This window comes from Oratosquilla oratoria, chromosome 18, assembly GCF_046742065.1.
Source record: "Oratosquilla oratoria isolate Oo_2021 chromosome 18, ASM4674206v1, whole genome shotgun sequence".
NCBI lineage: Eukaryota > Metazoa > Arthropoda > Malacostraca > Stomatopoda > Squillidae > Oratosquilla > Oratosquilla oratoria.
Genome location: NC_134794.1, coordinates 44,252,062 through 44,267,222, shown reverse-complemented (window position 1 = coordinate 44,267,222; position 15,161 = coordinate 44,252,062). Strand labels below are relative to the sequence as shown.

General features: G+C 40.7%; 1 protein-coding gene across 1 annotated transcript in view; it reads left to right on the top strand.

The window, feature by feature from the left end:
• Positions 1–15,161, top strand: part of LOC143034926 (dystrophin-like) — a gene marked incomplete at its 3' end in the record, with an annotated part of 191,140 nt that overhangs the window by 56,282 nt on the left and 119,697 nt on the right.

The window sequence follows — 15,161 nt, the reverse complement described above, 5'->3', positions numbered from 1 at the left end:
CATGAATGACAGGCGTCAATGTGGTTATGAATATCCTTTCTCATCGTAAGCCAAAAGTACTGAAGTCTGGCCTGTGTAACACATTTGTCTTTTCCTGGATGTGCAGCAAGTGGAGAATCATGTAAAAGGAACAGAACTTCAGGTACTAAGTCAGAAGGAACTACGAGTTGTTGTACAAGTCTGTTTGGTTCATGCTTGTTGGAAAGTGTGGTTTCGTGATAAAGAACGTCATTGACAAGTCTGAAGTGTTCCAAGGAGGTAGGTAAGTCTGTAAGATCAGATGTATCTCCTGACTCGAGAGAGAATATCACACGTTTCCACATTGGGTCGGATCTTTGAGCTGCTTGTATACGCGCATGAGTAAGAGTTACTGGCTGCGGGAGGGTATTGATAGCAGCAACATTTCTAGAAAGTGCGTCTGCAACATGGTTTGCTGATCCGCGCACAAATGAGAAGGTGGGACTGAATTCTTGAATAGTCAAGAACCAGCGAGCAAGTTTCCCGGACAAGTTCTTGCCTCTGAAAAGTTGAAGAAGTGCCTGGTGGTCTGTATGGACTGTGACAGGATAGCCTAGAATGATTTCCTTAAAATGTCTAAGTGCATATATTACAGCAAGAGCTTCAATTTCTGTGACAGAATAGTTCCGTTCAGCTTTGTTAAGGAGTCTGCTGGTAAAGGCAATAGGGCGAAGGTGTGTGTCTTGTTCTTGCATGAGGACAGCACCAAGACCTTGGAATGAGGCATCGGTGTAGAGAATAAAGGGTAAGTCATAGTTAGGAAAGGCTAAGACAGGAGCAGTGGTAAGGGCATTCTTTAAGTCTGCAAAGGCTTGTTCCTGGGCAGACGACCAGTGGAAGGGTACATCTTTCTTTAGTAGGGAAGTAAGAGGGGCTGCAATTTTTGAATAATTGCGGATGTACCTACGGTAATAACCTGAAAGACCAAGGAAGGAGCGAAGGTGCTCAAGGTTCGTTGGACGAGGGAAGTCAGCAACAGCTTTGACTTTATCAGGAACCGTAAGAATGCCATCAGAAGTTAGTACATGTCCAAGAAAACGAATTTCTTTCTTAAGAAAGGAGCATTTGCTGAGTTTAAGTTTAAGGTTGGCATCTGCAAGACGAGAAAAGACTTGTTGAAGGGTGTGAATGTGGTCGGGTACAGATTTGGAAGCTATTATGATGTCATCCAAATACATGAAAACATTTTCACCAATTAAGCCATGAAGTACGGTATGCATAAGTCGTGTGAAGACAGAAGGAGCAGAAGTGAGACCCATAGCCAAACGTTTGAATTGGAAATGACCAGAAGGGGTAGAGAAGGCTGTTAGAGGTCTGCTTTCCGGAGCAAGAGGAATTTGAAAATATCCTGACATTAGGTCTAAAGTTGAAAAGACAGTATTATTCTGACCAACAGAATGTAGGATTTCCTGGAGAACGGGAATGGGCGTTCTTTCGGGGACAGTGATTTTGTTAAGCTCTCTAAAATCAACAACAGGTCGAAATGTACCATCTGGTTTGGGAACAACAAATAGGGGAAAATTCCACTCAGAAATAGAAGGTTCAATGATATCTTGGGCAAGCATGTCTGCAATGAGCTTGTCTACAATCTTGCGCTTACTGTGCGGGAGTCTATAAGCCGGAATATAGCAAGGTTTAGAGCCATCACGAAGGGGAATGTGGTGGTGAATGAGGTCTGTAGAACCTAGGGATTCACCTGGCAAGGCAATGACATGGCGAAAGGCATTGCATAAAGAAGTTAATTCCTGTTGAGCATCGGGGAAGTCAAGGGTTTTGAAGTGAGATGCGTCAATAGGAACGTGTGCTTGATGCACATCGGAGTTAATGGTACAAACTGGCAAGGAAGAATTTTGGTCATCTATGACTTTTACTCTTGAAGGATACACAAGAAAATCACATAAGTTAGTACCAAGTTTGAGGTGGAGGGGAGCATGAGTATCATTGGCAACAAGAAAAGATGTATGACCTTTCTTGGAGGTAGTGCATAAGGCTGACATTAGTGATATGCCTTTGACACGTGTGGATTCTGGCATACAGAGAACATCACATTCCGGAGCTTGGAAAATGCGAAGCTGCACTTTGAAATACTCATGTGGTGGAAGAGTCACAGGTCTTGTTAACACTGCATGAGTAGTGCGACACATTGTGGAAAGCACATCAGAGACAGGGGAGGAGGTAATTACTAATTCATCCAAGGAAGGAGAAATCTGGCTTTCTGTTGGAGAGAATTCTGTAGAAGGGGGAGAACATTTGGTATTCCTTTTCCTTGATTTAGGCATGCGAGAAGAACGCAAACGCTTTGTACGGGTGGGAACTTTGTGCAAGGTCTGTTCACTAGTAGGAGGAAGTGAATTCTGAAGAGAAGGTTCAGATGATGATTTTACAGTATCCTGGGACGTGGGAGCTAGAGGAGAAGGGGAGGAAGTACTCTCAGTTTGAGTTATCTGAATCTGGGTAGAGGGGGTAGGAGGAGCAACAATAGTGGGCACTGACACAGTTGGCATGCTGTGGGAGGGGGGATTTGCAGAAGGTGGGTGAGAAGTAGTCGCCAAGGGTAGGGCTGGTATAAAATGACGACCGTAAGCAATGCCATGGCGTTGGGGAAAGACGCTAATTCCATATTGCTGCATAGTGGCTAGTCCCAGAAGGACATCTGCAGGAAACTGTACATCAGCCACATATAGAGGGATATGAATCTCGTGACTGTTAGGATGAAGAATTATTGGAAGATGGATCTTACCTAAAACTGGAAATGGAACACCATCTACGTTAGTAAGTTGGATATCAGAAGGTTCCAAGATTGTAACATGCTTATAGGATAGGCGGAGTTTGTGGAAGGTGGAAGAAGTTATGATATTTACAGGAGAACCAGTATCTATGAAGAGAGATATAGGAAAGGTATGAACCATAGCAGGAATGGAAATAGCATTGGACCATGTGTTAGAGTTAGAAAGAGTACAAATGGGAAGGGTGGGTGGTGGGGATGGGATAGGCATGCTAGGAGGGGTTGTGCTGAGAGAAGGAGAGGGAGATAGTCATATAGGAGAAGAAGAAGGAGAACTTCGACGGGAAGAGAAAGTCTGTTGAGAGGGGTTGGAGTTCAAAACACGACATTCTGCAGCCGTATGGAAGCATTTACCGTGGACAGGGCAATCTTTATCGGGAGGAGTGGAGAGACGAATAGCACATCTGTTAGCATAGTGGCCTGGGGTTTTGCAATAGTAACAAATAACCGTTGAACGTGAGAAGGATCTTTGTCTAGGTCGAGAAATGGATCTGGGACGGAAAGTGGATCTTTGCCGAGAGGCAGATCGGGACACATGTGCAACTGCTAAGGTAGGTTTGGGGATTGGGGCTGGCTGGGCATCAATGTCTGTCAGTGTCTTTGGTGACTCTTGGATCTGATGAGACAAAGTTGAGATGGTCATATTTGGAGTGAACTGTATGGATTTGGTTTTGTTTAAGGTGTCTGGATGGAGAAGAGAAAGAAAGCGAAAGTACGCAAAGAGGGATGCAACCTGGTTAAGGGAGATTTTTCCATCGGCATCAACCCAGTTGGAAGATGCTAGAGTGGATTTTAGACGAGCCTTTATGTCTGAAGCAAGTCTTGCAGCCTTTTCTTTTCTGACATAAGGAGGAGAGTTTATTTGTAAGGCAAGGTCATATAGGGGAGTGAGAACACCAAGGGTAGTGTGTTGGCCAAATTGAGTCTTAATTAAGTCAACAAAAGTAGAATATGTGTTGCATTCTTGAAATGCATCTGTTTGCAGGATGTCTCCAGCTACGGAGTTCTGATCAACAAAGCTGCGTAGGACACTGAGTTTTTCATCATCAGTAGTGCAATTTCTACGATTAATAGCTGCTTCGACATTGTTAAGGAATGAATGGAAGGGAATATTGGAACCTGTGAATTTGGGTACGTCTACCGTGTCGTGTACAATAGTCATGAGTTGACGGGGTTGTTGGGTTGAGGAAGAAGCCATGTTGGTAGGGCTTAAACTTGGGGATGAGAACGGAGAAAAAGGTAGGGGTGGAAGGTCGTTTAGTGACACACTGAGTAGCGATGAGAATTTTGGGGAGGGATGAGGTGAAGGTGTTGAGTCTGTGGATGAAGGTAGACTCTGGAGGGAGGGGCTACGAAAAATATTACAAGGAAGGTCTGTCATAAAGGATGTACTGACTGCCAAAATGGTTTTCCACTTACCTTAGAAATACTAGAAGAAGACGTCTTGAGATGTAGAGAGAAGACACAGAGGGATGGAGAAACACACAGGTGAAATGGAAGAGCAGTGGAACTTGCTGCAAACAGTGGAAGATTTTAGTAAGGGTACACAGAAATCTATTGGAGTTATAAGGAATTATGAAGGTATTTAACATTAATATATACATACACAAAATAATACAAGTAATAATGGTAATGATATAAAGAAAACAAAAAGTAACACTATTGTTTGTATGGCAATGCTAAGTTATAACACAACACTGATTTTACGAGTATAAAGAACTGCTTTAGAAACTGTAAGAATGTCACTTATGGAGGAGGGGCTCAGTAAACCAACTGGAATCGTCGTGTAACGGAGACGACGTCGGGTGGGTGATGTGGAGGGTAGAGCGCTCAGCAAAGACGGCGGAGGTGGTTGGTGTCGCAGTGGAGGCGAGTCCGTTGGGTCTCGCTGTGAGGAACGGAGAGCGGATGGAGGTGGAGTGGTGCCTTGCGCGGACGGTGACGTCACGCATGGAGCTAGGCCGTGAGCTGGGCTGGTGACCTCGTTTTTGCAAAGCACAGTACCGGACGTTTGTGGAAGTAGTTGAAGCTGGAGCGGAGACTTCAAAACGGTCGTGGTTTCTGGATTCCACTTTGGAAGTGGAGAAGTGGAGCAGAGACTGGAACTGCGTAATCCACTTGAGGAAGAAGATGATGCTGGAAGTACGCGTTTGCAGGAATTGGAGTCACGCGTATGCCGAAGGTAGTTGGTGAGCTGACTCGTAGAATGATTGACAGCTGGGTAGGGGGTGCGAGCTGAAGGGTGACGGTGAGAGTGAAAGACGGGAAATGCGAACGATGGCTTGGGTAGCGACGAACGTGGTTGGAGGTAGCGTGGTGAGGTGACCTTATAGCACTGGCGCTTGTGTATGGTGGAATGCCGCTTGCAGGGCAGAGAATTGCTTGAAAATGCAATATGGGATCACACAAGGAGCGCAGACTGGAAAGGGTCACACAGATCTTCACTCTGTTGTAAACAATGCAGAGAGAGACTTGTACACTGCCGATGCACTAATGGCGTAGACGCTGTGGGTAGGCCGGTTGGGGAGCACTTAACTTTCGACACCGCGCCACCATTTATTGTTTTTCGGTTAACAATAAGGTGAAGTAAAACGCTGCACGTCAAAAGTTAATATATTGTACGAGTAAGGTACACTTCGTCTTTCCACTCTTCACCACAGTCACGGAAATGCACTGATGCGTACAGGACGACCTCGCACAATGATCTGATTAGTGCTGCGTGACAAAGCACTCGGGATCCTATCCAAAACAGTTGCTAACTTTTATTTATCTAATTATTTCAATTAATCATTTGCATACAGAATTTTACATTTACACACTTTCAGTTACATGACAACTTCAAATTTGATAGTAATAAAGATCTATATCCCATTCACTCAACTTTCGCATTACAATTTATATGACAAATAATTAACAGGTACAACGACTTCTAGAACTCTGGAACTCACGCTAAAGCACGCACGCACGCACACACGTACACAGAAACTACGCATTTATCTAATTCTACACGTAGTTTAATTTCTAACCAATACATGCATACAATAGAATCCCGTGGTTCTGATGTGTCACGCCCTTGTGTGAATAAATTCTCCTGTATGTAATTTTAAGGCACGCCTTGCGTGAATACATGTTATAAATCTATATTGTTTTGTAGATTTGTTGTTTGTGATCTACATTGAGCTTGGTGAGACAAATGAGGTGATGGTTCGTTGACTTTAATGCCTTCGTCTTGCGTGCTCTACATTCTCGGAACAACCCTGAGCAGAACTCGGGGGGTTGCCAAATTCTATTTACAGGCACAATGTACACTTTTATTTCTACAATGTACAATGCATAGACTGAGTATGGACACTAAGCATTTGTTCATGAGTCCATATTTACAAAGGGGCATAAAGAAATAATTTTGACGAATGCTGATCTCGGAGTTTGGCAATGTTGGATGCAGATGTTTGGCCGCTCGGCCCAGATGTCCGGGTGAAGTCAGAACCGCTTGACCCCTATAACCACTGTCAGGTCCGACAACAATGGTGGGTCCCTTGGGAGTTGTCTGAAGACGTCGGATGTTCCATTACACACCAAATGCATGCGTGTGCACGCTAGACATCTAAAGGATTGAATTTTCCCTTCAATCATCTTGCAACAGATTTTCATAATATTATTGTGTATTTCTTGAAATATTAAACTTTGCGCAATAACCGTCTGTTCGAGCACGCCTCATTACGTATTACCAGATGACGCCAATCTCAGAAACGTAACACAATTTAGCGGGAAACCTCACTCTACTTTCCCATTGGCTGAAGATCTTTTAACTACATCTTTACTTGAGGTTTACCATCCCCGGAAATGTCGGCTCCCATTTCCAAGAGACCAGAGACAGACATCGAGAAGAGAAGCAGAGATCCAGAACGCGAAAAGAACAAAGAAGACAAGAAAAGAAGCAGACACCCAGGGCCCATTTGAATCTTCGTAGAAATTATTCTACATTCGTCGATGGCGAGAACTCCACTAAACAAGTCTTTTGGACCACAACTATTGCCCATTTCCACGCAAAGTGCACAGCCTTCGTGTTTTCCTGAGTTGTTTCTAACATCTCCAGACTGCTGCTGGACTACGTGCGACTCGTCACTCTCTATTATTTTCTCAGTTACGAGACATCATCCAATATCTTACGTGTTCCCGACTACCAGAAGCTTCACCTACCAGAAGAACTACCAGAAGCTTCCCCTACCAGAAGTTATCGTACATAATCTTCACCTCAAACTACCTATTTGTCCCCCGAGACCGTTGGTGCGACCTCAGCAACCAGAATCAAGACTCGTCTACACCATAATCAAGACTTCGTTTTAACCACCTGTTCTTACGTGCTACATACAAGAGCACACCCAGCTACTCTACTTGGTAAATAATTTGATGTGCATATTCTATGTCATATGTTGTATTGATTTATTATCATAATTATATGCCCATTTATGTTGTATGTGTTATTTTTTTCGTGAAATAATATCTAATCTTAACGAAGAGTTTAATTATCCTGCCTGAACACTGCTATTCGTCCGAACTGTGCACGGCCTTAACTTTTTTTTTTTCTTTCTTTTTTTGCGACTAGCCTGGCTCATAGGTGGGTCGTGACATCAACAAAAACACATATTCGTAGAATGTCATTTGATATGCTGGAGGAAACTTATATTCCTTCAACGTATCAGGTTCTTTCCCGAAAGCTGCGAGCTGAAAATCTACCCTAAAAGTCGGAGAAAAAATAGTCCAGTATGATAACACCTTTAGTTGCTGCACTTCTGATCCCTGCATCGGCTCGAAGTTCACGGCACTATCAGAGACTCTCTTGTGTTTTGTCTTCTGGAATATTTTGTAGCTTTCTTGCTGAATATATATTCCCTTCCACATACTCGGGATATGTAGCCGGGTTCTTACCTGACAGATTGTTTTATTGCCTCCTCTTGGGACCGGAAAGAAATGGATTATTTTCCTAAGATGTTCTCATGGATATTTTTTTTTTTTTTTTTTTTTTTTTTTTTTTACCTAGTGGTGAGGATAGTTCAGCACTTCCATGGTGCCTCATCTATGGAATCTCTGCCTCTGGAAAATCCTTGTCTGTATCCAAAAGCCGCAAATGTTGTCTATCTTCGCCAACCCTGAGGAGCCTCCAGATTCATAAGGACATAAGAATGGAGGAGACTACAAGATGCCATAAGACCTACACTAGGGAGTTCCATGTCCATGACCACCCATCATCCCTATCCATAAAGCTATCTAACTTTCTTTAACAACTAATAGTTTCATCGTTCACTACGTGGCTACGAAGTCTATTCCACTCGTTAATCACTCTATTGGTAAACCAGTTCTTGCCTTTTACCTTCTGAGGTGATATCAACTTTGTCTCTTCGTCAGAGTAGTGGATGAGGCAGTGATAGAGTACTGGAGGCCATTTCAGACTCATGTCTTCAGGAAGTTTAGTTAAACCTATGTCCTCTCACCTGCAGATGCCGGTTCGAACCCTGCCACCGGCGAAGTTGAACCAAGGGCATGGTTCACTAAATTCCACGATACAAAGGAGTTTGTGACGTTAAACCATACCATCATCATCACATGAAATACATTGCAACAATGCAGAGTTTGTTAGATTCAGTTCAGGATATTCATATATGAACCCAAACTATTACTGTAAAATGTACTGGATGTTTTATTGTGGGGATTAACATCCATTTTCTACATTCAACATATTTTCTTGTGTATATACATCATCATAACAGCGACACGCAAATACCATATAAATGAATAGAGCTACTCCGTTGGAAAGATCATCACAAATTTTCGACTCATAAGTGTAGAACAAACAATCTGGTACCAAAGAAGTTCTGCCTCTTCCCCTCCAGGTGATACCGGCATCTGTTTTAGCTTATGGACACCTTAGGGCATTTTCAGACTCTGTGCCTTATTGCAAGATGATCGAGAGTTCTGTGTTACGTAACTTGGGTGGAAAGTTCTTCCGCCAGATGACAATTGGCTTCAACCCATACGTTCACCCTTATGCCGCTGTCACACTATGCGGCCGCGCCGGGTGCTGCCGGATTGTGGGCATGTTCAATTGGCTTGATAAAATCACCTGGCGAGAGCCAGAACTTTACATAACGACCACAACATACCCCTGGTTAAGATATTATCACAACCTTTCGGGTCGTAAAGGAGACTTTGCTATACCCAACAAGAAGCCGCAACGGTGGTGCCGGACAGTGTGACACCGGCCTTACAGATCAAACTCGGACTTGCAGGGCAAGTTGCAGTCACCGGCAGCCGTTAGATTCGAACAAGTGTCCATGAATCGCGAAGTGAGACCAAAACCAACGCACCACAACGGAGAACGAAACGTAATCTGCCCACAATGTTGATTGCGCAAGGTTGACCGTGGCGCTGACAACGTGTCCTTCATACGAATGTGGCTAAATGGGACATTTAGATACACGGAAAGCTCATGTGCTTCCATGTACGTGCTCCAGGCATGTGAACCTGGTAGAATATGAATTGTGTACCATATTCTACTGTCAACGTGTTCGAGTGACAGAGGTTTACTGTAGAAAGGTAGGACAGAATACGGAACTTATGTGAGGAAAGAATGAATGGACTAACGGAAGACTCTTCTTTAACAACATCGTTGGCTGTGGGTACTTGAATGTACACTGTAGTCACTTAAAGGAAATGCTTTTCTGACTGATGTCCACTACTTTTTTTCTTTCTTTCTTTTTTCTACCAGTTCGGGCTGCCAGTTACCCAACCTTTTCTTCTGATTTCTTCCGTGCCACCACCTTTCCATCTGCGTTTTTAGCATCCCCCTTCATTTCTGTCTTTATCCTGCTTAACCAGCGTACTTTATAGCATAAGTTCAATGATTTTCTTCGGATATCTCAGAAGTCTTTGTCCCCAGCCGTCTACCTCCATTTAGTCTTGTGATTTTCTTCGTCCTTTGTTGTTTTCTTTACTTTCCTTGTGGGAGACACTATTTAGCTTCAGCTATTTATATGATATCTATTCAAAGACCAACTTTGCTATCAACTTTGTTATGCAAATAACTTGCATGAGTCACCAATAGGCTTATTCCCTTCTTCTTCTTCTTCTTCTTCTTCTTCTTCTTCTTCTTCTTCTTCTTCTTCTTCTTCTTCTTCCTCTTCTTACTCTTCTTCCCCTTCTTCTTCTTCTTCTTCTTCTTCTTCTTCTTCTTCTTCTTCTTCTTCTTCTTCTTCTTCATCTTCTTCTTCTTCCTCTTCCTCTTCTTCTTCTTCTTCTTCTTCTCTTTCTTTTTTTTTTCCACAAAGAAGCTCTGGACCTCTCCTCCTCCCGAGCATTTTCCAATATGTCCACGACTCCGGCTCCTGTTCTTAGCGGAACAGTGTTCAGTGGGCCTTTGCTCCTTTCCTTTCATCACTCTTAAATGTTTGCAGAAAAAAAGTGCCGCATAGTACCGCAGTCTAGGATGAATTGTTCGGTTGTGTTTGAAGGCCTTCATTGACTTACATTGTAATTGAACCGCCGTGGTTCAAACCAGCTAGTGTGAACAGGGCCTATGTTTCATCGACCGTTGTCCAGACTCATGGGGTCATTAGTTATTCTAAATAATTTAGTAACATTGATTAATTTCAGCAAAATAGGTTTCAAGTTTTGATGTAGGTCAGTCATCTGCACCACGAATATCAGTGATCCAGAATAGAGTCCTGGGTCATTTGCTTATCATATCTTTTCGTTCAGAACATAATGCCCCTTGAGATTCTCTAGAGCAACGTTTTTCAAACTTTTTGTACTGCGACCCACAGCAAGAACCACAGTTTACATCGCGACCCATAATACTTAGGTGTAATAAGATATATGCATTTTATATATTATATATACTATATATATATATAAATAAATATATATATACATATATACATATAATGTGTGTGTGTATATACATATATATATATATACACATACATATATATTATATATCATATATGTTATATATAATAATATATATATATATTGTGTGTTTATATATAAACACACACACGCACACACGCACACACACACACACACACACACACACACACAAACACACACACACACACACACACAAACACACACACACACACACACACATACATATATATATATATATATATATATATATATATATATATATATATATATATATAAACAAGATATAGCACGATATCTAAAAGTGCGGAGAGTAAATCTGAGTTCACTAAAAAATTGGTAAAGACTGACAGGAATATAAAAGGTAAGCGTATGAAATTAGTAAAGACAGGAAAAAAAGATGTTTGATACGGAACTGTCTACAACTAGCTATTCAATCGTTACTCATCAAATAAGGTTGTTCCAATATTGTAACAACCTTATGTGTAAATATATATATATATATATGTATATATATATATATATATATATATATATATATATATATATATATATATATATATAGATGTGTGTGTGTGTGTGTGTGTGTGTGTGTGTGTGTGTGTGTGTATTTATGTATGTATAGAGAAAGAGAGAGAGAAGGAGAAAGGGAGAGGGAAAGAAAGAAATAAGAGAGATATTACAGGAAACGTTCATTTTTCATCGTCTCTTCCTCCTCCTCCGCCTTGCTCTCGTATTTTTTATTTCCTTTCTTTTTCATCGCGACCCATTTTATTTTTCACGCGACCCACTGAAGGGTCGGGACCCACAGTTTGAAAAACGCTCCTCTAGAGCTCCCCATACACATTCGTGATTGTCCTCAAACTGGTAGACGACTTCGCTAGACGACTTCGCTAGACGACTTCGCTAGACTTCCCTAAGGACAACTCAGCGATGTGTATAATATTCGTATAGATTTAATTTCTCTTAGTTTGTTATTCAGCTTCTCAATGTGCGAAGTAAAAGTGATTTCACATTTGGAGATTGAAAAAATAAAATATTGAAACCTAATTCGTTTCTGCCCAAACGAACTCGCTTTGCGTATGTGTGACAAGAGCTCTACTTCTGTTATGATATGAATTTGATCAGAAAACCGTGTCATTCTATTTTCATAAAAGCGAAGTAATATGAACTCTATACTGATATTATTAAAATAATAATAGCTGATCGTCCATTAAAATCAATATATATGAACAAGATTTTTGCAAGTAAATCCGTATTGAGTATACTATACATGACATTTTCATATTTGATGTTCATTAGAATAGTTTATCAGATTTTTATTAACGTCTCATGCACTAGGATTATTACATACTTTTCTGGATTATAATTTTTACCCTTTTTTAATGTAAATGTCATTACCTAATTTCCGTTCGACGATTACAGCAGCAGCTATGATCGAGCCTACACTTAACAGTACGAGTATTCACGCCATATGCAGGAAAGAAAGATTAAAGAAAGAAAAAAAATCACTCTGAAAACTAATTTGTATTCTGTACAACAGAATTTCAACCGTAATCGTTATTCTGTTTCTTATTGTCTGTATAATTACAAAATACTAACCAACAGATCCTAGTGTCTTACCAACTTTGGGAGTTTATCACAAATGCGTTCTACCTCGTTAGAAGTTATATATTTTCAAATGTTGCTCATGCCTTCAATTAAATTCAGCTATAATATTAGCGGGCCTAAAAGGTTTCTAATGTCTTTTTTTATTTTGTAATGCCATTCATTTCTTATTACATATGCCTGCAATTTCTATTTCCATTCGTCTTTGTACTATTAGTTAGTTTCATGCTTTTTTGTTCTTGATAAAACTAAGTAAATATACTAGGTACTACGTACACACTGTGTGTGTGTGTGTGTGTGTGTGTGTGTGTGTGTGTGTGTGTGTGTGTGTGTGTGTGTGTGTGTGTGTGTGTGTGTGTGTGTGTGTGTGTGTGTGTGTGTGTATGTGTGTGTGTATGTGTGTGTGTGCGCGCGCGGACCCGCAGCGCCCGTTGATCTGATCATATCTCAACGTAAACACTTTCCGATCAGCATCTTTCTCAATCAGTAGATAATGCCGAGTACTTTTGGCTCCTTCCCGAGGCTCCCAATCCTCTCTCTGAAACCATCGAAGGCCGCAGTTCCCTTCTTCATTAGCCTGATCCCGCATGAATGGCTTCGGACAGTAAGGCGAAATCGCTGTGTACCTGAGCTCGGGGCTTTACTGGGGGCGGGTGTGGTTCGTAGAACTACATTAAAAACTCGGCGCATGGTCGAATTCTCGAGTGATTTTAAGTTTGCGTGATCGAGTAAAAATGTTGTGGGAGAAATTGGAGTTAACGAGGGAGATCGCTTCTGCTAATTCTTTGGGGGGGTTTAGAATGGCGAAAGCATTTCACGAGCTAGTTCTGTTTATTGGTTAGTTCTGTTTATTGAGATGTCTGAACTTGAAAGTTGGGATCTCACATTGGTTACGGGCCCAATACACCAAACTGTTTCTTGACATCCAAAGGAATTCAAAGAATACAAATATACTTTGAAGGGATGTTTGTTTTGGAATTGCCTCTCATTCATACACACACACACACACATACTCACACTCACGTACACACGCACGCACGCACGCACACACATCACACGTACACACGCACACACATACGCACACAAACACATAACAGAGAAATAACAGAGAAACTCGCCCACAAATTATTGATCTCTCAGGATCACAGTTAGTTGTGCTGGATGCTTTATAACATTTATTAGTCTATTAATACCAAATCAATTCACGCGCAGAAGTTTACGTGTGACGTCACGTGGAGTGAATAACACAATATATATTAGAAAAAAGGATATAATCTGAAGAAGGGGCTGGCTTAAGCTCGCGGTAGACTATGGGGACAGTGAATTAGTTATAATTAGTTTAGTTTATTGACCAAATTATAGTATACAACATTATACAATAAACAACTTTCTTTTAGTATGGTTCAGTATACAAGCCAATCTATAAACTATACGTACATCGCTTCTTGAAGATAGAAACAATCTATAAGTTACAGTATACATATGATATACTGTATATGCATTTTCCTTGTAATTACTATTACGCGCCCACAGTAACAAAAATACACCATACAGACATATTTAAACTTAGTAAAACATGTAGATTTCGTTGTAATACATACAAATACATCCATGGCCTAAAATCAGTCTGGCGTACCGTCTCCTTGCGCCGACAAATTGTGGAGGCAGAGTTGACTTGGTATTCGTAGACTTGATTTACAACACACCTTTCATCGTTGTAATCAGTCTCTAACGCACGTAATTATTTTTCTTCTGTTATACTGGCTTTATCTTCAACAAATATCTCATAAGGAACCTCAATTCTGAAGACATGTACGTGTAGATGTACATGTACGTGTAGATGTACATGTACATATACCATTACATCTATTTCTCTCCATGTTGTATATGTGATAAACCCCATCGAAAAATCTAAGAGGTTTTTAATTTTTGAACAATTTTGTAACTCATTTTGGAAATCTGGAAATAGATCATTATTCTCTTGATTTCGTCGTGCACGGAGAGTTCCATGGGGTTTTCCAATAAATATATACAAAAAATCGATAAACACATGAGTACCTTTGTTAAAACAATTAGTATGTGTTTTATTCGTGCAAATTTGTACTTCCTAATAACAATGTAGGAACATTTATTCTTTGTTTTTGTATACCTGCTATATATTGCTTGAATCAAATATTATATCCACCAGTAAGGTTAGAGTGGACCTTTCTTCTGTATTCTAATAAATTTTACATATCTGCTTTATCGTTCTGATCGTCGACTATATAAATATTTCCAAGACTAAAGGGCCAGTTGACTGTAAGAATTATCTTCTGGTATTGTTTTAAACGCTTACAATTGACACCCTATGGTCTGCATTTGTTTTTATATTTTAAGTTATTAGAAACTTGGACTTTTGGCAGTCTTTTACACCTAACCAACGGTATCTTAGACGGTGTAGAAGTGTGGGACCTGAGACAGTCTTTGTTGATCTACGAATTTCTACTCCGTAGAGATACGTTTCAAATGTCGGATCACAATGAATTGGCAAATATCTTCGGTTAATAACGAGTCCTATCTTATCAACAATTTTTTCATTGCTATTCTTGACTTGTACATTTGTTTTGATTACCGTCAGACGATTTTATTCAGCCAAGGAAAAACCCCAGAGTAATATTTGAGACAAATCAAAATGACATTACGTGTTTCTGTCTGAACCCTCTAAATCTGAGGTTGTGTATCTCCTTAAATTAAAGTACGACAAATTCACAGAATTACGTTTCGACCTACGCTAAGAACAAAATAAAGATATTAGTTATGTAACATGATCAAATTGCTCTATTCACAG